General features: G+C 34.7%; 1 long non-coding RNA gene across 2 annotated transcripts in view; it reads right to left on the reverse strand.

The window, feature by feature from the left end:
* Window positions 1-3,098: 3,098 nt before the first annotated feature.
* Window positions 3,099-27,782, reverse strand: part of LOC110358666 (uncharacterized) — a 66,147-nt gene continuing 41,463 nt past the window's right edge. For both annotated transcript variants that reach the window (XR_010472930.1, XR_010472929.1), the window contains one exon: window positions 3,099-5,249. This is a non-coding gene — a long non-coding RNA (uncharacterized LOC110358666). The remainder of the gene's footprint in view (window positions 5,250-27,782) is intronic.

The raw sequence follows: 27,782 nt of genomic DNA on the forward strand, positions 1-27,782 counted from the left end.
AAATACTGCTGAGCCTGAAACAATAAGGTTCTTATTTTTTTACAAAGAATGTAAAAATGCATGTAGAATATATCCCTGACAACTGTTAAATTTTATTGAAAGCTTGCAATACTTAGCTTTTTTTGAACAAAAGGTCTTAGCTTTTACTGAATAAAAGGTAGGGTTTTAGTTTTCATGGCAACAACAGAAAAAAATACATTCCCTGTGTATCAGTGTAGAAAAGCAGCCATAGACAAAAGCCCATAGCAGTAGCCATTTTTATCACCAGCTTTCAAATTCTTTCAAGAGACATGAATTTTAAATATCATGGCATTGTCAATGAAAGCCTTGCAAAAGATCTACACAATATACATCTAAGTTGAAAGAAATAGTAATGGACTACTACATGAAGCCTAACAACAGATGGATTGGTACAAAAAAATATCATTTCAGTATTCAACTGTCATTAAGTGGACAAGGACGCTGCTCCTACCCAAGCTTTAATGGTATCATTTCAGTCTAACCAGTCGATTACTATCTCTTTCCAAACTCAGCTCCTTCTGCTTCTGGAATAAATCCCTACATTCAACATAGAAAATTGCTGCTGATAGTCCATTCTTTATTGCTAAGCCATTTGTCTGCCCTTCCATCCTTCTGTACAGCTGAGGAAGTTTTGATATCAGCTGTTCCAAAAACCTTAGCATACTTTGAATACTTACCAGGGGACTGTTTTTCAAAAGCCTTCACCATGCTCCCAGATTCTTTCAGTGTAAGAAAGGAAACATATAGCTACCTGCTAACTGATTATTAGTTTAAATGACATAAGGATGTTAGGTTAATATTGTGCTGAACATTAATCATAATGTTCAATATTAATGAACTGAGGTGAATGTAGTTAACCTGTGTTTGACTTTACTGTTTTATGCTTGCAAATGTTCTTGGCATGGAGTTTCCAGTCTGTTGAGGCTACCTCCACTGTGCAAATTGGCATTAAAATTCAGTGGTGATTGCTTACAAAGGTCATCTAATGACGACCAATGACTAGAATTTGCAGTGAAGTTCAAATTAAAACTAAAATATGTTGCTAAAAGCACATTTTTTTGAATCCTCCATTTGCTGATATCTCTTAATCAAACTTTAAACTTTCCTAGTGTGTATCTTTTAGTTGAGCATAAGACTTCAAGCTCAGGACAGGAGTAACTGTTTGAAAATGATAAAAAGTACTTATATAAATCCAGCAAATGTTTGATCTTCAGACCTTAGGCAATACCAACAAATCCCAGTCTTCCGGAGATATAGCTTTGTAAACTTCAGAGAGTCCCTTCTGAGTATGAACTAAATTCTTCTCACTTACCTCCCATGGGAAATCCAGCTATTTATTTTTAAAATTATTTTTTATGCACAGTGGACTCATTTTTCTACAGCATAGCAAGTGCTATAACTTCAACAGTCAAGCTACTTTTTCAACAATAATTTTTCTACATTTACTACACTTTTTTTTTTTTAGTGTACCGTCCTTGTATACGCGGTGTATCAAGTGAAAGTTTATGTCCCTAGTTCATAGCTGTATGCTACAAGTCCAAAATTAAGCTCATCCTAACACACTGAAGAAACAAGAACAGAGAGTAAACAGTCTCTGAAGAAATATTTGGTCATAATCTCTCCACTCTCACATTTTGCAATGCATCAAGTGATCTTACCTTACAAATTCATACTTCCTGCCAACACTGGTGTTAATTTGCATGAATAACACAATGCCATGTTTATTGGAAGCCTGGAAAAGAAAAAGGTAAAACAATGGCTTACAAATAACCTGACAAAAGATTTTGACACATTGCTTGTAGGAATACTTACTGCTCATTTTTCCTACATATTATATTAAGAGTCTTGTGGTAAGAATAAAGTTGATCGTGACACAGCTGGGTGAACAACTGTCATAGAAAAAAAAAGACATGCATTTAAAAGAGAGGTTATGAAAAAGATTGGAGCTTTTCCATATTTCTAAGCTAAATAAACTCTGCTCTATAAACATGCTAAATGAAATCCCATAAACAGCTTAAGTGAACTAAAATAAAAGTTTCTTTAATATCATTATTGATAAACTTATTTAAAACAAAACAAAACCAAGAAAAACAAACAAACAACAACAACAACAAAACACACAAAAAAAACCCAAACAAACAACACAAACAAACAAAAACCTACAGCAACCAATGCACATGTGAAGAGCATAGGAAAGAAAAACTATTCATTCTATTTATTAATTCAATTTATGTTTCCATCCAACAGCTGCTCACATTAAATCAGAGGAACATTTTCTTTATCTATAAGTAGGTAAAACAGCAGGGAAACAGTTGTCATATAAAACAAAATTACTGAGATATTTCGCTTTGGCAATATTTAATGTATTCCATTTTTTAATTTAGTATTGCTAGTCAAAGAATTCCTTCAAATTTTGTTTTATTTAAGCACAGTTCCTCTTACCACTGCCTTTGCACCACCTGAGAATCACTTTGCTCTGAGGATTGCTTTCAAATATGTTATACATGCACAGATATATGTTTCTGTTTGTGCTGTTTCTTTTTCCTAGTGTTTACAAAAAGCAAACTTTGGGGTGTCCCACCCACGTAGTCATGGTCCTGGAAGTCATCTTCAGAATCTTGGTATAGAAGATTTCACACAAACCAGAAAAATCTTTGGCTTCTCATACACACAACTAGTTGGTTGTCCAGTAAGAAAAGAAACTGCATTTTCATATTATTTCATTTTTAATCTAATACAGAGATTTTTACACCAATGGTAGTAGCACACCTGGGGTCTCAGTTTTCATTCACAGTGTTCACAAATCTGGCTAATACAAGTTTGGGACCTGACTTTTTTTTTTTTTTTTTTTTTTTTATGAAGAAAGATTAAATATTGAAATTACATGACTAGCAAATTATGTTTGTATGTTGCATGACCAGAATTTTATCCAGTTCATTCATAAATTCTTTCCTTCATTTTATATCTTCAGTTCTTTATATTTTTGGTTTATCTCTCTATTCTTATGGATTTTACTGAATTTCATGTCCTTTTTCTTCAAGCCCCTGACTCTATAACCATGAAATCAGGTAGGAATCTTTCCTTTTTTTTTTTTTTTTTTTTTTTTTGTTTTCCAACATAATATCATGTTAATTATACTATCCATCATAGTAAAATGTAAATTTGTATGGTAAGATTATAAATTAAAGCCAAAAAACAAGACCCACAATATAATAAGAATCCTAAAAGTCAAGGACCCGGGAATATTAATAACAGATTTCTTATAATCTCAAGCATTTTAAGAAAATAGAATGCATTCTGTGTGGCTTGATTATTATTAATACCTGGGGTATTGTTTTAACATCTGTTCTAAAATTAATATATTACAATAAAGTACTATTTTTTAAATCTAAAAATATGGTTATATATCTTTTAGGATGGTATCCTCATTGCATGAATAAATACTACTCATAGTGGTCAGCATTTATTTTGAGATGTATGAGATCATTTAAAAAAGTAAAGACAGAGAAGTACTTTCATGACCTTCTCTAGATATTAATTCCTTTATAGTTGTTTTAGAATATAAACTGTAGGTTTGAAAGTTGCCTATAAAAAACTCAGGAAAGAGAAATCTGATGACACAAAGGGTGTAGAAGACAGTTGAGACATGGTGTGAAGAAAGTCCAAAAGATTTCATCCATGTCCCAGGAAAGAAGAGGAGTGATGAGTTAGTTGTTAATGGAAAAGGCCATTAGAAATTGATCCAATGCTTCTGACCAGTGTATTAGTTAACATAGAAATAAGCGTTGCTGATACAATTCAGGTCTGAATCAGGCAGGAAATATGACTTACATCTCAACATCGAACAGACCCCTCCACCTCCCAGACCACATGTAGTCCACATGAGAATGGATCATCGCTGTAACTACAGCAGGGTAAATTAAAGTCTTGGATTTTACTTAAGGTAAATTGTCTTAAATTTGTATGTATATATTACTTTAAAATTGAGCAGTCTCTCATTGTAGATGGCTAGATTGAGATTTTATACATGAAGTTTTACCATATTAAAAAAATTTCAGCTGAGTTACAAACTGTTGAAGCTGTTGAGATGAAAAGTTAAGGAAGGCTAATCCAGCCCTAAATTTAGTCTGACCTATTTAGTATTTGTTTTTTTACAGGGAAAATGACATACAGAGTGCAAAATATTTCCCTTTTTTAGACTCCCTAGGAGACATTATGCATGCATAAGACAGCTGGTGTATTGATTTGAAAATTGCATAGATTTGTTTTAGATGTATTTCATTAAATGTTTAGCTTGCAGCTAGAGGCAACTGTTCTATAACCATTGATAGAGGAAAACAGCATAGAAAAATCTTTTTTTTGTCAGAAGTTCATGCAAGCATTATTTTAAATGAAAAACAATTTAGTTCAAATTTTAGGTGCATATTAGTCCATGTCCAAATAGTTGTACTGCATGGGAGCTATAGTTCAAATGATTCCTGTACACATTCTCTTCTAAGGACTAAGTTCCCAACCTTGGCCATATTTCTAATGATTTCTTTAATTCAAGCTTGATTGTTTTTGCATGAAAGACAAGGATTTGGTTTATAAAACACAATACCTTTGAAAAAAAAAAAAAAGGAAGCATAAAATAAACTGATTGGAAGGATTATGTTACTAATTGCCATTATACTAGGGGAAAAATACTCCTTAACGTACTTAAATTCTCCTTTCACTGAATATTTCTGATTTAAGTAAATATGATTTGTTTTGTTTCTTTCATAGGGTTACTAAGCAGGTGTTCCCTATAACTAGGAGTTCAGCTAAAGAGCCACAGTCTGTCAGAAATATGTTTTCATGTAAAGATGAACAACAAATTGTGAAACAAATTATGTAAAAAATCTGATGAGATTTTCCAAGTTTCTGTATTAAAGCACTCATTCAAGGTGTGCAGAGGTGAGCTTGGGAAGATTTAATCAAATAGCCTAGTTACATGTCTGGGGATTTAGTGGAGAAAAATACAAGAAAATTAATTTATTTTAGAAGTATACATTGTACATATGGAATTTTTTTTCTATTAGAAATGTACAAAGGTACTGCAAATCTGCAATTTAGCACTACAGGTTTGTATATTTACACATTTAGGGCCAATATACAAAATCAGACCAAAGACTATTGATTGTTGATTTTGGTGGGCTCATCTGTGCAAGAATTGTGACTGCCGGTTCTTCCACTGCTCACTGAAGAACCTGAAAGAAATGAAAATAAAGTCAATTTACAGATTATGTTATTGTATAATAGAAATATGAGCAATCTATTTACAGCTTTCTTTGTATCAAAAATGGATCACATGCAGTAACATCCCTCTGTAAATTTTGATCCATGATAATAGAATGACATGATAACAAAATGAGCACTTCAATTTGGAGAACTAACACCAAGTAATTTGTTGCCCCAGCATAATAACATTTTTAGAAAGAAATCTAAAAATAGTTCATTGAAGCTGCCTTTAATTTCTTAAAGCAATATGTTTCTGAGCAGTGTTTGAAATGCAGCTTACTGACTCTACTGTGAAATTCCTGGTTGAAGAAAAGGTTAACAGAAAAAAAATAGACAGTGTGTGTCAACTGCATAGGTGCTATATTTTATTAGATGACCTGGAGTTGGTTATCTTCAGGAAACCAGTCAAGATAAAGTAGATCAGATAACTTCTGAGTGCAGGCTAGTTTCGTATTACATTAAAGTAGGCACAATTCAGGTAAGTATTCATTATTAGTATTTCTTTGTCCATTGTGAGTTTATATGCACAGGCCTGGGATTCTCTATTCAACTAATATAGGGCATTAATGTTATCTGTAATATGTTGAGTAGTTTCTTCTCAAACAATCAATATGGTAGCATTGACTGATAACCATTATTTTTATGTCCTACAGTGAGGCCAAAACAGTGCTTTGAGTCTGGAAGTGAAGCACATGATGTTAGAGTAATCCTATGATCAAATGTTTGATTCTGCTTTGCTTTTCAATTTACAGGGTTTTTTAAAACAAATTTTGGAAAGATACACTGGCAGAATAAAACCACAGTGCCTAAGGTTGCAATTTTATGTCAGGCCTCTAAAATATGCCTACCAAAGCCAAAAAGATGACTCAAACCTCTGTAGAAATGCCTGAGCTAGCTTTAAACTAGCTGAATGAAGTTAATAACAGTAAACATGCAAGAGGCTGAAGCTCAGCATGAGCCATGAAATAGGCATGCAAAAAAAAATCAATACTTAGGAAATTAGTCTGCCATAAAATTGAAGGTATTAAAGCTATACTTGTACTGGTAACTGATTTTCCATATTTTTGACTAAAGTATAAACACACAAACAAGAGCATATTCTCTGTATTCTTGTACACCTATCTAGGATTGAGTATATAGAGTTGATAAAAGTTGTATCATTGATTTTTTCCTGTTGTGTTGATGCATTACAAATATTGAGATATTTGTAAGATCTCAATGCTTAACATTATTGTTGTAATACAAAACTGTACAAGAAACCTAACAATTACCATTACTTTGTACTATTGTGATATAGGATATGTCATGGATATGTGGCTTATGGATATGGGTTTTTACAGAGTCTTTCTCAGAGCTAAGATATTACCCAAGACTGTATCAGATAAGCTGGAAAAAGCAAAAGGGTATTTTTTTACATGTACTTTTTTCTTTCAAAGTAGATGATCTGATCTATTTTGTAATTAAAAAAAAAATAAAAATCTTGTTTTATATTGAGTTATGTTTTAAGGAGATCTCTGGCTTAGAGAGTCACTGCAGTAGAAAGTAAGCCAATAAATAGAAAATAACTTAAAACACAAATAGTTCAGTCTTTGGCATTATAAAATCTTCAGATCTTATTTTTCAGAGAGAGAGAACAAGCAGGTTTTTTTTACAATACTGAGTTCAATACAGCAAGAGTCAAATCTTAGTTGAATGAGATCTCACCATAATGTCCTTTTACGCAATCTTAGCCAAAAAAATAAGCTGAGACGGTTGGCTTAGTGTATGAAATATGAGTATTAAGGTATTGCTGATTGAGTTTTAGTCAAGGTTTTTGGTATTAAAATTAAACTACTTCATATATCTAAACACATTCTGAAAAGAGACCAATTTACAATACAAAAACAATGGCCCAGATTGGTCACCTCTGAGAATAAGCCAGTGGAATAAAAGCACTAGTACGCCATCAGAAAGATGTTATTCTGAACAAGAGGATAAGCTTAACCATTTCTACCTGCAGAGGTTGCAGCATTTCCATTGTACACTCTGCCCTCACTGTAACTTTTCTACAGAAACACAGCTGCCAGCAGAAGCAAATGGCAGAAAACTATCTGCCATTTTGCAAATGACAAGAACAGTAGCTTAAACTGTGAAATATTAGCAGAAGACACATAACTGTGGGGGAGTATGGAAGGATGGGACTGTCCAGAATTTAACTTTTGAACTACCTGTTGCTTGCTACCTGCAACTGGTACAGACAGGTGGTAAATTTTTATGACATCCACACTAAGGAAAGTGGCATGCCTTGAATGCTCCAATTAATAAAGAGACATGAGACTGTACCAACAATTGCTGTGTTCCATCCCATAGAATGTTTAAGTTGGGAAACTTGAGTGTTAGGGGACCCTGAAAGAAGAGGGGATAGAAAATAAAGGTTCCCAAAAAGATGAAGTGGTCTCCTGCCTGTAGGAAAGATGCTGAAAGTGGGGAACAATCTTGAACACTGGGGACATGCGTGGAGACAATTGTCAGGGGACAGCCAGGCACTTTGGCCAGTGATGTCTGAAAGTGGTAGCTGCAAACAGCAACACAGCAGGAAGCAACATGACTTTCTGCCTGAGCTCCAAAGTAGGCCATTGAACCAACTCCCAGTCCTCATAAACAGCAGGCAATGCTGAATGCCAGAATAATTTGTGTAGAGCCTACTGCATTTTAATTATGGAACAGAGTTGACTGCTTTGGTGTACCTGCAGTGGACTATCTCTCTGACATTGTAGACAATGATACTGAAGCACTTGCCTTCCCTATAAATGTAGTCAAACTCAATTAAAGAATGTCTCTTTTTGTGTCCACTATATTATGGAACATAGTTTATGCCATTTGAGTTTGCAGTTTAAGGGTAAATGCAAAAGAGAGATAACTTACTATCATATTCACAGCAGAACATTTCCTCTACATATCCCTGATAGGATTTAAATCCAGTTAATTTACTTCTGTGTAAGCTTTGTCCTTCATTTCCTATTCTTTGTAGTATGAATTATTACTGACATTTAAGAACTCCATTTTATACCTGTGATCAAAATGGAATGCAGGTAAATAAAAAGTGATATTATACATAACACAATATAGAAGGCTATAAAAAAATGCAAATTGTAGTAGCTCATCCATGTTCATATCTAAGGCCATGGAAAGTATTAGAACATCTAATGAAATGAGAACTAATGCCTACTTGCCTGTGGTAAGAAAGAATAGGAAAGAGAAAATAATTAAGTTATAAATCTTTCATCTGATCCTGAATAGTGGTCTCTGATCGTGAGTGTGGTACTTTCCCTTAAGTCAATATCAAACCATTTATGAATAAAAAATTCTGGAAAAAAAAAATAGACAAACATTTATAACAAAAAGGAATTTACAGTATGAAGCAAAAATTATGTAAAAGTTTCTCCTTAACTTTTGTGTAAGCCCAAAGCCATATAAAATAGATCTTTTAGTTTTGATGAGTTTTCTTGGTCTTTAATATCTGACTAAGAATCAAAGCACAACACAAAATCCTACAGGCTTAGATGAGACAGTGGTGCAAAGACTAATACTGTACAGAAAACTAATTCAAATCTGACTGGAAAACATCTTGATTTAAAACTTGATGAGGATTCCTGTGAATGAAGACATTTTCCCAGTTCATCACAGGCTTAACTCTTAGTTTTTCAGCTATCCAAGTTTGGGCTTGTTTTTTTTTTTTTTGTTTTGGGGGAGAGGAGTTTTTTGGAGGTTGTTTTTCTAATAATTATCTAAGATACTATATTTGTTATTAAAACGAAACTTAAGTTTTTACCACATGTCATGCTTGAATACGTGATTTTTTTAATATATGTGAAGTGCTACTAGCAACCACATAACTTCCAAAGTCTAATTCAAAGATAAATTTAACTCTGTGAGAGATTTTCACCATATACATTTCATTTGTGCAATATCAATTACATTCACAAACACCTTATATCATTAGTGATTGTTAATGACGGTTGAAACATTAAGCTGCTCCAAAGGAAGTGTTAAGTTTCTTGGAAATATTTATTTTTCAGTGCTCATTAACACTGACCAAAAATAATAATTGAAAGTTGTACTAGAAAAGTTAGCTTGTTACTTACAGGCAATTTGACCAGTTTTTCTTGCAGAATTCAAAAAGCCCCAAGTGTCTTCTATTTCTTGCCTTCTTTCTTTCTTGCTCTGTTTCTCTGTCTTCTGTGCACACTCATATATATAAAGCACAACTAATTTCTCAGAACAGTGCTGTTTTCACTTGCTGTTCACACTTCCTTTTTCTTTAAATAATTATTTTAATACCAATGTACCTTAAATGTTGTGTTTTGTTTTGTTTTGTTTTTCTATTCATGTATGTATGCATTTGTCGAGTTACTTGGTCCTCTTAAATTCAAGATATTATCTGCATTATTAAACCAGATTAGTATATCTTTCTGTTCAATACTACCTGGGATGAACTCTATTACTGATTCTTTTACTGCATAGGATATGCAACTGGTTCTCAAATCAAAGACTTACAGGTCTATGGTTATAAACTCCATGGTGAAATCTGAACAACTAATATATTTTTTTTGAGTGGATTACTGGAAAATTCATTAAAGGCAACGTGCAAAAAAAATGCTATATACAAATTTATATTTGTACAAAGACAGATATAAATAGGTGGGCGTGTACTTAAGAAAAAAGAAAATAGAAGCTTAAAGAAGCAGGTTGAACTTCACCCATTCATTCTTCAAACATTGAGCATTTGTCAAAAGACACTTTTGCAAGGGTTATCTTTTATGGCTCTTAAGGTTGCTGTCTTCCCCTGTTACTGAAAGTGATTGCACAGGACAGAGGGCTGTCATGAAGATCAAAGCACAAGCACATTAGCAGATACTTGACTGACTTCTGATCCATAGGTGTCCTGAGTTTCACAAGCTGGCAGGTAGGTGACCCGAGTTTTCCAACCGAAACATGTCATCAATCCTATACCCTCTGCTGGCTTCAGTAAAAAGGCTTGGAAGGGAGTGAGAAACTTTGATATGATATCCGCTTAGAAGCTTTGTTGCCTCTGGAAGCAGTTTTCATTTCTGTCCCTAACCAGAGCTCTGCATACATGGTTCTAATGAGTAGGTTGCCCAGGGACATTGCAGTATCTCCATTATTATGTGTTTTTAAGAACCTCTTAGTAGACAAAAATGTATTTCTCATCATGTAACTGCAGCTGAGACTACCTTCAAGACTAGATGGTCATTTAAGGCTTCTGCCACTTTGACTCTCATTTTGCTGTGATTTCATGGTCATTTTTATATGATTTTCTATTAATTCTCATGAACCCTAGTGAGAAAAAATGTTTGCCTACAGGGAAAACCAGCACATAGAGATAATAAGTGATTATTATCAAGCTGGTACTGAATCTAAGATGGAACTCAAGGAAATTAATCTTGTGTCCAGCCTACTAGACAACAGTCCACCTTGGATATCCCAAATAAAGAGGGCAACAGATTTTTATGCCATGTATTTTGATTTTTCAGTCACTTTAGCATTGTATAGAGATATGAAAGCATCACTTTAATTAGCTTTAGACATATCCCACTGGGATCCATTTGACCTAGAGTCTTTTCTCTACTTTTTCACATGTACCTATTGATTCTATTGATTAAAGCATCTGTTTTACGTGAAGCCACCATATATTCTTACAGAACACTGCTTAGCAGCTGTTATAGTGCAGACAAGGGGTGGCACGATAAGGATTAGACTAGTTCACAGTAATATTTTAACACCTGTCTTGACAACAGTGGTATCACTGAATCTCACTTTTAGAAAATTAGTGAGCTATTTTTCAGTATTTTGACTAGGATAGCATTGTGGATTGTTCTGTATTTTGAAAAAAGTTTTGAAACTATGAAAGAATTTTTATATAGACTGAGAGTTCTTTATACAGACTTTTTTTCTTTCATCTTTATTTTTTCCATTTAAAAAAATCTGTTTCCTATCAAAATTATGTCTAAGTTTTCCAGATAAATTATGTTACATCACTGGAAATCAATTCATTTTTTTCATTAAAATGGTAATGTATCCATGAAATGTGGAGTTTTGTTTGCATGTTAATTCAAATTCCACTTCATCAATAAAGGAAGGATACGAATTTTCACTGAAATGAAAACCTTTTGTGGAAAACAATTCCAGGGCATTTATGGAGCAACTGATAAAACACCTGCTAAAATTACGAAGTGGTCAGGATGAGATTCTTCAGCTTGCAAAAAAAGCATCTTTGCAGCTATATGCTTGAATGTACTTCAGAAATTTTGCGCGTGAATCCATGTTATTTAAAATACTATGCACAGTATCAAACAAAATGTCTGTTAAAGTGTTTTGATTATACTGTGCTGCAGAACTCAGTACTCTGCTCAGAAGCTCTTATATGAATGTGGTGACTGAAAGAATAAACTTTTTTTTTTGTCTGTGATCATCTAGGACTGTTACGAATGACTGTTATATCAAAGAATTACATTGTTTAAGATGAAGAAAAACATTGAGTGCTGCATACTATTCTGGTCTTTGCAGTGGTAAAATACAACAGTAAAATTGCAGTAAAAGTACTGCATCCTCCTTTATGCTAGTTCACTGAAGAGATTACAAAGCTTCCATTTATTCAATGATGTGTGTAAACTAAACCTCTTAGTTTTCACAAAATCAAGAAAGATAGGAAAATAAAGCAGTTTGGACAATCTCCACTAGCTCCAAACAGGTGCAGATTTGCTATACCTGCCAGCTGACCCTAGTTTTGCATGTCAAACATTGTGTTGAATTTGAGACAGAACTGGCAGCAATCTGAATTTTATTTTCTTTAGCTGCTTCTGGTTAACCTCTTATTTTTCACTGCTTTGTCATCTTTACCACTGTCAAGAGGATGTAGAAAATAAAAAGGTCAGTTTTAAAACAAACAAACAGAAGATTCACATGGCTCTGTAAGAAAAGTGCTCAAAACTTTTTTCTCACTTAAGGGGTAGGAATGAAATCTTTAGGCAAAAATTAGTATTTCTACAAAATTTCTTAAAGGACCAAATTCTACCAGTTGTATGCTTATGCGATAATGATTGCTCCATGTACCTGCACAGGATTACAATACCAGGAAATAAACAGTATTTTTTTTGTGAGAATAAATAGTGTATACAGCTCCAAAAGCCATAGAAAGACACTTCAGTGTGTCACTGTTAACTTTGGATCTTCTGGCATGCATCAAGAACAGTGCAGCCAGTAGGACTAGAGAAGTGATCACCCTACTGTACTTGGTGCTGATGAGGCCACACTTTGAATACTGTGTTCAGTTTTGGGTCTCTCATGACAGGAAAGACACTGAGGTGCTGGAGAGAGTTCAGAGAAGGGCAATGAAGCTGGTGAGGTGTCTGGAGAACAAGTGTGACTATATTTGCAAGGGTTTAGGCCTCAGGTAAGTATATCCATTTTGTTTCTACTATCAAGCTATGGAAGTTTCCTGAAAAGAACAGATTTTATACTATTTTTTAACAGAAAAATACCACTTCCAGCTCAGGAAGACCAAGACCACGGACTATTGAAGACTTAGAGGCAGTAGTAAGAGAATATCATCATATGCTTACCACATACAGTCTTTAGAGTCTTCCCCATCTAAACACTACTGATAATTAGTCCTCAGATACTAGGGTAGGCAGATGAGTATGGCCTCATTAATCTGCCATGAGGAAAAAAAACACATAGGCTCAAGAACTTGAAACTACTGCTATTTATTAGTATGACTGATCTTCATACATCTACGAGAGCTAAAGTACATAGTAGTTTTCCAAAGTTGTAAGAGGTCAAGTGTAATATTAATTACTAGGAAAGGTATAGCACATTCTCCTCCTACTGCTACCTGCAGAGAGTGTTTGCTTGATCTGCATGACTTGCCCAAAGATTTTTCTTATTCTGTTAGTATTTCTAACCTTCTGTTACTCTGGAGGCCTTAGAAGTTTAGTAGGGATGCAGGGCAGAAAAAAAAAATATGTATATTTCAAAGTTATATTGTAAAAGAAGGTGGAGAAAAAATTGTTATCCCAGCTGACTAGCTAAGGAAGGTAATTATGTACTCACAAGGTCTTTTGGGCAGAGGACAAAAAGAATCATTTTCAAATATTTGTCTTCCTTTAGAGGTTGCCAGTTTGGGAATACTGAAAGATATTTTGAGAATTTGGGCAGGGATTAGTGTCCAGTGTGTGCCTGCTTCTGGGCACCTCTTACTTTCCAAAACTCTCCAGTGGTCACTTATTTGTCTTGATCCTTTATTTGGTGACTAGACATTTACAATATGTTTGCTGACTGACCAGAGACAGTGTCTCAGAAACTGTACATGGTTAGTCTCCCATTATAAGAGTCTTATGGAGCAAATATAAAATTGTCCTTACTTAAGTAAAACCTCAATGGAACAGCAGAAATGGAAATACTATGTATCTGCCTGCAGAGGGCCAAAACATATATTTTATACTTCATTATGCTGCCTGTGAACAAATGAATTTCCAGAATTTTCTTGTACCACCTTTTTACATGTCATGATAATTTTTGCAACATCTAGTGAGCTGTTAATCCTTTCTAATAAGTTAAAAATTAAAAAATAAAAGAAAAAGGGCTAATTGAAAACTACTTCAATCAGGTGAAGGGAACAGTTCCATGACTGGGCACAACCTAGCTATACTGTGCCAGAGGCCCCATCTCTAAACAGAAAAAGTATCCCAAGGACTCAAACCATTTAGTTAAAAGCAGTTAGCCACTCAGTGAAGTCCATACACCACAACTGGATATGAAAATTCAATAAATAATATAAGGGATGAAGGCAGAGAGAGGCATAGGTACCTATGAAGGGCCCCCACAAAAATTACACAGACAAAAGCTCACCGAACAAAACCTGCTTAAGTTAGTCTGTAAGTGCACAGGATAGGAGGTTCCTCAGCAATATTCTTCCTTGGAGCCATAGTCTGGCTTCAGAAAGGGGCCTGCCCCCAGATAGGGTTAATAACACAGACAACTCCGTAGAAGTTAGCCTGATATTTTAGTTCTTTACCAATAAAGGCTTGAGTCTTTTCTCACACAACTCACACAAAAGATAAGTATATACAGTGCAACAGCAGGATCGTCGGAGTGAAAAGAGATGACTTTGAATACAGATCTTGGAGTGCTTTGACTACAAACAAGAAGATAATCTCCTACTATGAATATCTTCTGCGTGTTCATGCAGGAAGAATGGCTATTGTTCCTATGATTCTGCAGCCTTTGCATTAGACAGATATTATAAGAAAATCCCCAATGGTTCAGCAAAATTTTCTTTGATAACCAAATTGAAAAAGATAATTTTTCTCCTTTTCCTTTTTATGTGTTTTAATTCCAATATAATGACTGGGTTTGTTTATTTAGTATCTTCTTATAAGGATACATAATTTGAATTACACAATAAAGTTCAGTATGATCTCCAAAGGAGGCACAACACATTCCTATGCCATATACTTCTGCAATGTAACTATTTTTTATTTCCCTGACCTCTAGACTGAAATTTACTGATGTAAATTTACTGACTGCAAACAAAGTGATGTGTTCCTAGGTGTGTGTGCATGCGCACAAGTGACGTTAACATATCTGCTAGTATTGCAAGTCTTTACCATCAGCTTAGAAAACACTATGAGCTAAAAGACTACTTAATACTGAATCTGTAACAATGACATAAATTATAATAAATTCATAATAATTTTATATTTTTCATGCTGCTGATTGACTGACATTAAATTGTCTTTTTTTTCCTTCCTTCCTTTTTTTAAAAAAAAACCTCTTTATCACTTTTTATTAATACTGAGGGTTATTCAAGCACTTTTTTTTTTTTTTTTAATATAGTCAAGGAGAACAACATGGTTGATTTCTAGTCCCTGCTACTCCTGTTATCTCAGAGCTCATTCGCTGAGCTCTGAGGTCTATTGCAGCTTACTGGAACTAGGTGTTCACTTGCCCACCTGCAACTCCCAAAATATTGAGAACCACAAATTCTCAGTTTGTAATTCTCATCCAACAACAGGACAATGGAGGATCATGCCTTGGTTGATGAAGAGTGGGTTAGGGAGCAAGTAAGCAATCTGGATATCCATAAATCTATGGGTCCAGACGGGATGCACCCACGGGTGCTTAAGGAGCTGGTTGAAGTCATTGCTAGGCCACTCTCCATCATCTTTGCTAAGTCGTGGGAAATGGAAGAGGTGCCTGAGGACTGGAGGAAAGCAAATGTCACTCCAGTCTTCAAAAAGGGCAAGAAGGAGGACTCGGGTAATTATAGACCAGTCAACCTCACCTCCATCCCTGGAAAGGTGGTGGAACAACTTATTCTTGGTGCCATCTCAAGGCATATTAAGGATAAGAGGGTCATTAGGGGTTGTCAACATGGCTTCACCAAGAGGAAGTCGTTCTTAACCAACCTCATAGCCTTTTATGAGGACATGACAAGGTGGATAGATGATGGCAAAGCAGTAGATGCGGTCTATCTTGCTTTCAGTAAAGCATTTGGCACAATCTCCCACAGCATCCTTGCTGCTAAACTGAGGAAGTGTGGTCTGGATGATCAGGTAGGGAGGTGAACTGTTAACCGGCTAAAGAAAAGAAGCCAGAGAGTTGTGGTCAATGGGGCAGAGTATCTAGTGGAGTGCCTCAAGCATCAGTACTGGGACCAGTACTATTCAATATATTCATCAATGACTTGGATGAGGGTTTTTTAAGTCACAACCACTCCCTCAGTCTTAAGTAACTCTGAATAAGATAAGCAATACAACTTGAGATGAACATAAGCAAAATAAGTTTGAAGGTTATCAATAAGATTATTGAAAAGTTCGATAGAATAGAATAGAAATGTGTTGTATAGAATGATCTGTTTGAAGTTACGTCTGTTTGCTTGAAAAATGTCATGTTTTGCAAAAAAATATATTTCAGCTTAATTGAAAAATGCATAAAAGGCAATGTCATACAAAATAATTGTACGTCCTTACACACAAACAAAGAGAATGAACCTAAGTACATGTGTGGCTGGGTGGTCAGATGAATGTTCTTATAACTTGTACAACTGAAAACTTTTTTTCTTTGGTTACATAACAGAAGCCAGCAGTCATCAGTTTTCAGGATGTTATTTTTTGTATTGGGAGTATAAAAGTTTTTAAATTTAATTTTCTCATATAAAAATTAAATCCATTTTAAACTGCTTTAGTAAAATAATTAATTATGAGTAAATATAATAGTCTGAATTAAGAGGATAATATTCCTTATGTAGTGCAACAGCTTCATGCAGGCAGTCATTAGTTTTTCCCAGTATCGTTCTTATTGTAGTAAGATTAAGATTTTATATATTGCCTTTACAAAACACTCAATAAGCTTGTTTTACAGTGAACAGATCAGTATCCATCAATTGTTTATATTAGATGTTAACAACATTTTTTTGAGTTGGGATGTAATAGTCTAAATTCTGATCATATGGGAACCTCTTAGTCAAAAGCACAGATTGTAATTTGAAAATGTACCTAAATTTTAGCTGACAGTTATTACCAGGCCCACTAATCTTAGCAGCAAAAGACACGGGAGAAAGCAGAACAAACTAAAATGTCTTTTTGTCTTTGAAGTCCATCTCCTGTATATTTTACTTCACTCTGTGATGTAAAATGCAGTGTTGCATAGTACCAAGAGAGCAGAAGTACATGAAAACCTGAAAAAAGAATAGCAATACTTTGTGACTATTTCCTTCTCTGTTCTTTGTACTGTATGAGATGAAATGTTTTCAGCAGCTGTCAGCACTGAGTAAACAAAAGGGTCACTAATTTAGAAGGTTTCCAGCCCAGGGAAAGCGCATGAAAACAAATATGATGATAAAGAAGGAACTCGCATTTCTTCTTTATCAGTTTTGCCTTGACAAACAAGCAACAAGAATTGCCAAAGTAAAGAGCAGGAGTGTCATGAGCATGTCTATAAAAAGACTTTTTTGCCTTTTATTGAAAAATGGAAGAACAATCTATTTCTCCCCCCTCATTTCTTTGTTGCTCATTTACATTTTATCATTGAAGCCACTTAAAAAGACCAGTCCACCAATTTGAAACACAACAGATGTGGTTATCTGTGCCACAGTGTTGAAAGTATTGATGGGCATCGATCACTGTGTAGAAATTTGTCAGTCATTTGTGTACTTGGACTACCATGGAACTGTGTTTATAAAAAGACTTTTAAGCACCTTCTTTTTTTTTTTTTTTTTTTTTTTTAAAGTCTCAGTCTCGGTCCCTTGTTTTATTTAGCAGGCTCTAGGTCTTCTTTTACTAATATAAATAATAAACATTTTCATACTTCTAAGGAATTGTTTTAAAAGTTGTTTGGTTGTTTTGTTTTGTTTTTCTGTCTTTAACTTCCTGAATCTGTTCTTAATCCTTTACTAAATGTTGGCAAGTATTAGGCAGTAAGATTAACTGTAATGTGTTGGCTTTTTTTAGTATCTGCAAATAGCTGTGAGTAATCCTCATTTAGGCATGGATCTAATTCACATGTACTTTCAGAACTGAAGAATAGCTTTTGAATGAAAATGAGAATATTGGAGAATTTATTTAAATAAAAATTAATTGAAAATTAATGTCATTATATAAACTTCTTATTTTATTCATAGTTTAAATTTTCCTTTGAAGGAATGCAGTCAATAATAGTTCACAGAAGTAACTTAATTAAGGTAGTCAGAAAACATATCTGACCCTGTGCATTTAAGCTTGTATCGTTCATATATATATCTATTATACACATGTGGAAGGAAGTTATTTCTTTTTTTTTTTTTTAGCTTAAGTAATAATCGTAGACACACTTTTCAATCTCAGTGATACAAAGGTACAAGTTTTTAAATCACCCCAGTGATATCAGAAATAATTATTATGATTTTTGCACTTTCTGCTAGCTGGAATATACTAAAAGTGTTTAAAGATTAATCATTAATAACAATACACGATAAAATAAGTAATTAAGAGCATAAAACGTTATAGTTTATAGTTAAATTGGTCTACTTCTTCTTTATGAGTCTGATAATCCAGAGTCATATCATTACAACTTTTTATTGCTGGTTCATACATTATTAATTACTGATAGCCTGTGAACCTGAAACATACTGGAGTCATAAAAAAAAGCCCAAAATTATCTATTAACTATTTATTTCTCCACTGTTTTTGGCTATGGCCCAAAAGAAGCCGAAAACTAATATATTTTCAATGTTGCCATTACTTGGGATCTACATTTTTGCAAAAATAGATTGAATTTTTCTTTAAGTGCTTGAGCTAATGATCCCTACTTTGCTCTCAAATTTAAATGAGACTTACATCTAATCAAGAGTCAAAATCTGTTACAGAAAGAATTTGTAATGACATGGTCATTCAATTTCTCTTCCTGAGGATATCAGTTAAGCACCTTTTACGAGATTCAGACCTTCAGACCTCATGGAATACTGTATGGGAATCTGAGACTGTGAAATGAATGCCAGACAGAAGAGAAGCATGACTGTCTGAGGCGTGATCTTTGCTTACAATTTGTGCAGTTGTTTACTGTTGTGCAAAGTGGATACAAATTGCTACCAAACCGGATTTTTCCACGGATGTTTCTGCGAACTAAGTACACAAGGTAAAAGTGACTTTATCAGGTGATAGGGGATGTTGCTAAGTGACCAGCTAGAATATTTGCTTGAGCATTGTACAGAGATATGGAAGTCGAACTGTGCGTGCAGTTTGCAGTTCTCTTGTTCAGGCTTTACTGTTCACAGCTTGTTCCTGTACTTAATAGTGAAGGGATCAAGCCAAACCTTGGAATTACTCAGAGACATGTTGATTCAGCAAGATTCCGCCCACCACCTGGAGCAAATCCGTACATGACTAAATTAGAAGGGCTTAAAAAGTGAATGCTTTCAGGTTGTCTTACACTATATGAACTAGAGTTATGTATATGCATATATATATATATATATATCTATATCTTATTCAAAATCACTGTGGTTTAGTTCATTGAATTACACATCTGTGCTAAAATAGATTACAGAATATATATGAATATGTTGTTATCTAGAATTTAAGTGTTTGAGACAGTAAGCAGTAAGTTTGAGTAAGTAAGCAAACAAGAAAAAAGGCTCCCTCACTCTTTTCTTTTTTTTTTTTTTTTTTCTTGATTGAGATGGATTCCTAAGCTTTTAGGCACAAAGAAAGGAAAATGTTCTATCAGCTTCATATTCTAAAATAGCTAACCCTACTACACAGAAGAATCAAATAAATTGGATGTTTTTGAAAATTCAATATTCTCTGTTTCATATAAGTCTGAACTATGAAAATGAGATTGAGTACTGTTTGTAGATACTGTTTTGTATTAACAGAAGATGTGATCAAACATTTAAATAACTGCAGGGAGGGAGAAAAGCAGCAAATTCTCTGTTTCTGAATGACTGTTCACAGTACTTGTGCATCCAATTGTAAATTTGTATCACATCATCATGCAGTGCAGTCTATGAAACCATTTTCAAAGCACTATTAGAAATCCAGATCAAGATATTAATCAGAGGCAAGTCTATAGGGATGGGATGACTACAAGTATTAAAAATTATCTTCAGTAAAAAAACTTGAAGATTTAAAAATATTGATTAGAATAGTTTTTTATACAGTTTAGTAACGCTAGCAGCACTGCTTTTGCAGGAATTCTGTTAACAGAAATCTATTTCACTTTTATCCACTAGGTGGTAATTTCATGTCCATGTAGTGAGTAGATTTAACACAACAAACATATTTCTCAACCAGATCTATTTTTTTTTTTCAAGGAACATTACAGTAACTGAATATTTTTGTCAATAAAAACCTAAGATTAATGTATTTTTTAAAATACTTAAATACTTGTTATTAAAACAGTAAAATAATCAGATTCAAATTAGTGTTCAATATCCAGTCTTAGAAATTCATCAGTTCCCATGACATTTTTAGTACTTCAATATGCAGAAATCACAGTTTAAATTACAATTAGTAGTTTAAACTACAATTACTGTATGCTTATATGCTAATGCCAGTTCCCTGTAGCCAGGCTGCTTTGTATACAGGAACAGGCATTTTGATCATTAAGTCATTTCTATTCTGCTACCACCAGTTTTGAAAGAGACAGACAAGAAAACAAGTTATATTTTTGAATAAGCAAATGATTTTAAGATTTAGTCACTTTCAGGCATTTTGTTAATTAGGTGGGACATTTTTCTTTTGATGTCAGACCAATATGCTTATCATGTGCCAGAATGGGACTGCTAACTTAAGTGTGACTTCTAGAAACAGTAAATGTTTGTGATATTCTGATATGTAGAAAGAGATGGGTATGGCCATTAGGACTTAGTGCTGAAGGTTTGGAATGATAGCTCTGGTGTTTGAGCCCTGCATCTCGTAGTCACCTGTATGTTTGAGCATCTTGTTTTACAGAGTATGGTCCCAGCTAAGTGTCTAATAGTGCAGTATAATCTTACCGACCTGAAAATTCCTGTAATATATCAAATCCTTATAAATGGAGAAAGACATAGCCAGATCATTCTGTAATGAACATTCATTGGTTCCTTTGTCCCTGAGGGATTTTAACAGATTTAGGTTCCCTCCTCTGTAATATACTCCTCTATATTATACTGAGGCCTTGCTGCATGACAGTTAGCTTTTTCTAAAGGTGTTTTACATAGAAATTTTATTGTCATTCTCTGATCAGTTGTGATAATAAGCAAACAGCAGATGCAAATTATTTGCCCTAAACCAAATGTAAACCTTTCTGTCAAAAGAGTGCTCTGAGACTTTGTGGATGTTTAAAAAGTGTCTGTAATGTTTGTGTGAGTTAAAATACTATTCACAATCTCCACCACTCATAACCAATGATATAGTATCTACCACTACGTGACAAGCACCATAACAATTTAAATAAAAAGCCTGAATTTTAAAAAATCCAGTACCTTTTCATGACAGGAAGTCTGGTAAATCTGCAAGGCAATTTTAGGCATAGTTCTGTCATTTTCATTTCATTTTCACCATGTATATTTATGCAGCACCATTGGTTTGACTTGACTGATGTGGAGAGTAAGGAGAAGGATTGGAAGGCAGCAGCATCAGTTGCTGGGAGAGAAAGAGGTGCCCACAGGTTGCCCACAGGGACTCACAGGTTCCAAGCACAGGAGGCAGCAGTAATAGCAGTAACAGGGATCCATTTAATATTTTGGATGACTTAACTGCACCAAGATTTCCTAAAGTTACTACTAAATCCAAATCTATCATCTAAGCAAATTTCATTAAACTATTTCAGTAAACAATGAGCAACTTCTGTTTCTTAAGTTTGTTTTCCTTACGCTCCATCATTTATGCGACTGTCCTAGCAAGTCAGTTCCTAGACATCATTCCTAAGACTTCCCAGATCAGTCCTGATCTAATTTTCTCTTTTCACAGCACAATACACTCAGCAGCTCAAATTCTCCAGTTCATAACCTATCAGTTCCTCTTGCTTATTTCCAAAAAGTCTTCAAAGTCTAGATCAAACTGCGGTTTTCTCTGTTCTCTGAGCCAAAAATAAACACCTTACTTTCTACCTTATCTATCTTAGCATATATATTAAGTAAAAGAAAATAATCACTTTTTCTCACCTTTCTAGAGCAAAAATTTCTGTTGTGTCACACCTCAGAAAAACTCTGTGTTCTGAAAAAAGAGTGGTTAGCTATTGTTACTGCATTTTCTTTAGAAGTCTGGTGATATTTCTTTTTAGTAGCACCTTTTTGTTCTGATCGTAAAGTTTGATTCTACCACTGTACCTTACTCAAAAAGTATTTGCATACATCTCCTAAGTAGATATGTCCTTATGACTGAAAATCAGATGGCTGAGAGCTGAAGAATGGACACTTCGGTCACTGGGGTTAGGCTGCAGACATTACAGTTAAGAACCAATCTCCTATTTTGCAACTTTGTATTCAACATGGTTACATAATCGTGTATTCATCTGAAAACTCTTCAGTTCTCTCACTTTTTATTTATGCATGTTTATATAACTGTAGCTGAATAGCAGCTAATCAGAAATTTCTGTGTCTGGTTATCTAATGCTACGTACTTTTCGCTTGTCAAGAAAGGATGAAACCTTTTGCAACCCGTAGCTCCATTAAAAAAATAAATTATGGGAAGATCTTCCACCATCTGGCCTAATGAGAGATACAATTCAAGAAATTTAAGGAACCATAAATGGATGAATTAAATTATATATGTTCAAAGGTGAAATCTAAAAATCTTTGTCATCCATTTCTACATGATTCTATCTTCCTTTCTGTGGCAATACTGAGCATTCTGAGATGATTTATAAATCACAGCCAAGTATTTTAACCAGTTCCTCTAGTGGGAGAGTGAAGAGTGCGAGAAACTATCTCAGAAAATATATCATAGTAGCCTTTTCACTCTCTCTCTTCAATGAGAAGTGCATTCTTTATTATGTCATACTCTACCCTTACATTGAGAAGCACCTTACTCCACAGGCATTCATGAAATTATTAATTCCGAATATATGGGCAAAAAGTCCATTTAATTAAAATAGGATTTTGTCCTAGATATCTACTCTGTCAAGATATTGAAGTTATTTGGTAAATATTTAAAACTGGGAAAATGACTTGAGAAATAGCAAACTCAATAGAAACTCAAGTCAACTTTCTCAAGTGTTCCTTGAACAACTCTGCCCTGCAAAAAAAAATCCTAGAACTACAATGAGAAGTTACATACAAAAAGAGCATCTCTGGCACTCTTATTTATGGTCATTGTAATTTTAGGATTAGGATAGCCTGATGGGCAGAGACTCCTGGTTGAGCTGCCCCCAAGCCTGCTACCAGCTCTACCCTGTAGAATTGAGAACCTGCACAGGCTCCAGTCACAAATGTGGGATTTGGTGTTATGTACTGGGTGTCTGTGATGAGATTTTGGTAGCAGGGGGCCTGCAAGAGTGGCCTCTGTGATAAGAGGTCGGGGGCTGCCCTGTACCAGACACAATCAGTTCCACCTGGCTCCAATGGACCAATCACAGGACACCACTGGGTGTGTGGTGCCTCTGTTAAAACATATTTAAGAAAGAATTAAATCACTGGAGAGTCAGAGAAGTGAGAAAGAAAAAAATAAAACAAACAAACAGGTGAGAAACTACTACAAACATCCAAGTCAAAGAAAAATGAGGGCATGGTTCTGCTACAGCCCATGGAGAGGACCACACTGGAGCAGATATCCACAGTGCAGCCCATGGAAAACTCCCCGCTGGAGCAGTTAGGTATTTCCTGGAGGAACTTCAGCCCATGGGGAGACCACGCTGGACTAGACGTTTTCCTGAAGAAGCATGGAAAGGACCCACAATGGAACACAGGAAAAGAGTGAGGAGGAAGGAGCAGCAGAGAGGAACTGTTAAGTACTAACTACAGCCCCCACTCCCACCCCCTCTGCACTGCTCAGAAGGTGCTGGTTATAGGAGTTGGAAATGAAGGAATGAAGTGGAGCCTGGAAAAAAGAGGGTGGGAGGGAATGGTTTTGTTGTAATTTCTGGTTTTGTTTCTCACCATTGAAATCTATTTCAATTAGCAATCAAAAAATATTCTCCAAATTAAGTCTTTTTTTGTCTATGATGGCAAATGGCATGTAATTTCTCTGTCTTTATTTCACTATTGAGATTTTTCACCTTATTTTTTCCCTCCTACCTGGTCAACAGGGGTAGTAAGTGAGCAGCTGGGTAGGTGTCTGTATTAACCTACCAATGAGATTATCATTCACTTGACACAGTTAAAAAACATCATTTGGCAGTATCACCTTGTTCATTCTACTTTTGGGGCCTCCTAAAAGTACTGACATGACTTAAAGCCTGTAAATAGTTTCATTTGGAAGAGATTGCAGTATTTATATACTGTAAATCACAGAATTTTTACGGCACTTTTTTCAAACTTAACCAAAAATTCAGATCACTATCAGAAAGTCAAACAATCTGTTCAGGCCAGATTTTTGTTTTCACCTTCAGTTTGCTCATGAAAGCAGATTTCAGGTGAATCTAAAGAACTAAAAAATTACCAGTTTATTTTAAGAGACAGTTGAAAAGGGTTCCAGTATAAATTCAGAAATACAGCCAAAGCAGAGGTTTGAAATTAGCACACTCTCTTTTCAGACTGAATTCTGTCTGAAACAAAGACTGCTTATGTAAAGATATTGCAGAAGAATTTCTATTTGTCTTCATATATTTGATATGTCAGATATTTAGATACTTAGATGTTTTCCTCCTCATATTTGAATTTATACTTTCATTTCATGTTTTTAAAATGGATGCTTATTAAAAAAAGGCAGTATACAACAATGTGGCATACATCACTAGCAAGATCAAACAGCAGAAAAGAAGAAATACAAGGAAATTATTCAGTATGGATCATATTTGAGGTACAGCAGCCTTCCTTAGATAAAAAGCCCATATAGCTATCTGAGTTCTAAAGATTGACAGTACTATTTCAGTAAAGTTTATTGTTCATACTAGACCATTACAAAATGTAGTAAGAGATAGAACAAATTTGATTTTGAAGTCGACTTTTTGTGCTTAAAGCATGTGATGAGGGACAATGTTCTGACAGCTCAAGCTTACTCAAGCTTAATGACTGATCTAAATTGGAGCTTGGAGATAAAAGAAATTCTTTAGTGATGCCTCAGTTGTCATTGATTGCTGTGAGCAATTTTAAAGCTATTCAAGATGAGAATTGCCAGCTTGGTTCTGAAGGAGGAGAAAGTGGTACACAAAATTGGAAGCTGGTGCAAATACTACTGCATTAAAAAAAAAAAAAAAAAAAAAAAAAAAAGAAAAGGTTTATATTACTTGTATGTGTAGGTAATAATCACAACTGCATGCAGCATTATACTCATCAGGGAAAGACATAGTGAATCAGTGAATCTACAGAGCACAATATAAACAGCTGTGACAGGAAAGACAAGTATGAAAGGCTGGGCATATTGTAAATAGCAGCAGCAGCAAAATGACCAAAACCATAATGTTCTAGGCTAAAGACAATAAGGAAGCTGAGTGCAGAGCAGAAGGTCCTCTTCTGAGTGCTGACCTCAGAAAGTCTCTCTCACGAAATCATCCCTCTTCTTGTGTGTAGCATAAAATGTTTTCCATCTAAACTACTATGATTAGAACAGCAAGTATTTAAGCCATAATAGTGATAGGGTAAGACAAACCATAGACAGTCATGGCTGCTTAAGTGTGGAGAGGAGCTTTTATACCATCAGTTTGCCTGGTAAAGTGTCATCATTATAAGGACAGGGGCTTGTGTTTGTGTGAGAAAGGGCTAAAATGGCTCTGTTCTTTCAGAAGGTTTGAGAGAGGCCATGTATCTTCAGTGTTGCTTGTCTTCTGAATAGCTCACTTCACATCCAAAAAGCTCTCTCTTAAGCAGTATATGCAGAGCCAACAGGCATACTTAAGTAGATGAGTTTCACTCAGCAAGGAACATCTTCAGCAATATTTGAGTCTCACTGGGGTTTACTGTCCTGTTCAGAGGGCAAATTTGGTCTTCAGAGCATCTTTAGAGCAGCCTTCAAAAGACAATGTAAGTTGTCTTTTGTTAATGTAAGTGTACTGCCTACTTATGATGGCATGGATAGTGACTGTGAGCAAAATTTTATTGCAGAAAATGGATTGCTGATTAGGAGTCCTGTCCCGTAACCAAGAAAAGGACTGGGAAGCACGGGCTTATTTGTGATAATTGTGTTAGGTGCAACATCAAGTGTGGTAATGTAGGCTTTGTTAATATTTTCAGGCTTAAAAGATACTACAACACAATTTTAAGGAAACTTACTGCAGTGTATTTTAATATTTATATTTATTCTCTTTATATGATTTTGATTAATTCAGGTAAGTCTCTATGTTAAGTATAACAGTCTACAACTGAAAATACCACTGCTATATGTTTTGTCTTTGATGAAAATAAATTGGCATATTTATATTATTTGGAGATTTCTGCAGAAAGTTTTTCTGTTTATTGAACACTTTCTGAGCAAACATCATGTTAATTTCTCTCCTTTTCCTGGCTGTAAAGATTTGTGCAGCTGTGTTTTGTCTCAGAGGTAAAAATAATGCCACAGAAAGAGAATAGTTTCCAAAACTGTGAATTTCCAAAATTCACAAATGGTCTAGGTAAAAAACTCAGAAGATATTGAAACTATTGAGCTAATTTCTCTAGAAAATTAGTATTGCCAAAAGAAAAGACCATGATCTCCGTATATTCAGCATTTATTCTGAAATTTTAATACCAGAACTTTAAGTTGCTGTGTTTTCCTGCTGTGCACAGTTTGATCACTCTCCTGATCACTAAAGGATCAGCTGCACTGGGGAGATTTTGTTCCCTAATTTATTTCCTTCCAAAAAAAAAAGAGAAAAGGTCAATACTGTTGCTCGAAAATTCCTGTGACATATCCAATATCAAAAATAGCAGATCCTAATGAATATGAAGCTTGCTTGCATATCCTGTGGAATCTTACGGACTCCTCCTTATTTATTGCTTCACTTACTGTATGAACTTGGACATTTCCAACTTCAAATCTTTGTTTTCCTGTTTTGTCTGTTCTTTACATAACTGTGAGAAAATTGAATCTTTGAGGAGGATGACCATAAGTTTTCTGTCAGCCAGAGAAGCAGTGATTATCTTCTTAATTGAAGATCTTTGCTATAAATTTGGATTGTGACATCTTGGAAATGAAATGAAAATACAACTCAGAAAACTTTAATAAAATACATCTATAAATATGTGGGTTCCTCAGATGACAAACTGATCAAAAAAAGTGAATTCTTTTACAAGACATTCACAGGAGTGTAACATCAATATTTAGAATCATTCTTAAAAATAAAGAAAACAGTTGAAACGTTGATTTCTGAACTCCCAGATATTTATTAGCAAACAAATTACCATTTTATATATGTTATTCAACAGATATTTAGAGGTTTAAAGGCATTAAATTTTTGAGACTAAGACTTCACTTTGTCTTTCTTGTGTTTGTAAACATCCCATTATCTTTCTAAACACACAGAAAAAAATAGTTCAGCTTTCTCCTCTTTATGCCAACTAAGCCTCTGCTGCTTGGGGACACCCACTTTTTCCTTCTCACTACAGTTCAATATCTTGTCATAGCAGTTTTGGTAGGTCTACAGGATATAGCTGTTCTTGGTATTCATTAGTTAACTTTGCCATTATATTTTTGTCGTTATATTTCTCTCTGTTTTTCCATTAGGTATAGTTTGGCATATCGTGCCTAAAGATGTCTGTTTTTCCCATGTTGTCACATGCTAGAAGAATCGCAGGCATGTACAGGCTTCATGCAACAGTTTTTTTCTCAGCAACTTTTTACTGAGGACATGCAAATTTTATTAATATTTTCAGGGTTCAGGGAAAGCAGTTGCTCTGGATTCCAGAGTAG

This window comes from Columba livia, chromosome 5 (genome assembly GCF_036013475.1).
Source record: "Columba livia isolate bColLiv1 breed racing homer chromosome 5, bColLiv1.pat.W.v2, whole genome shotgun sequence".
In the NCBI taxonomy this organism is placed as follows: Eukaryota; Metazoa; Chordata; class Aves; order Columbiformes; family Columbidae; genus Columba; species Columba livia.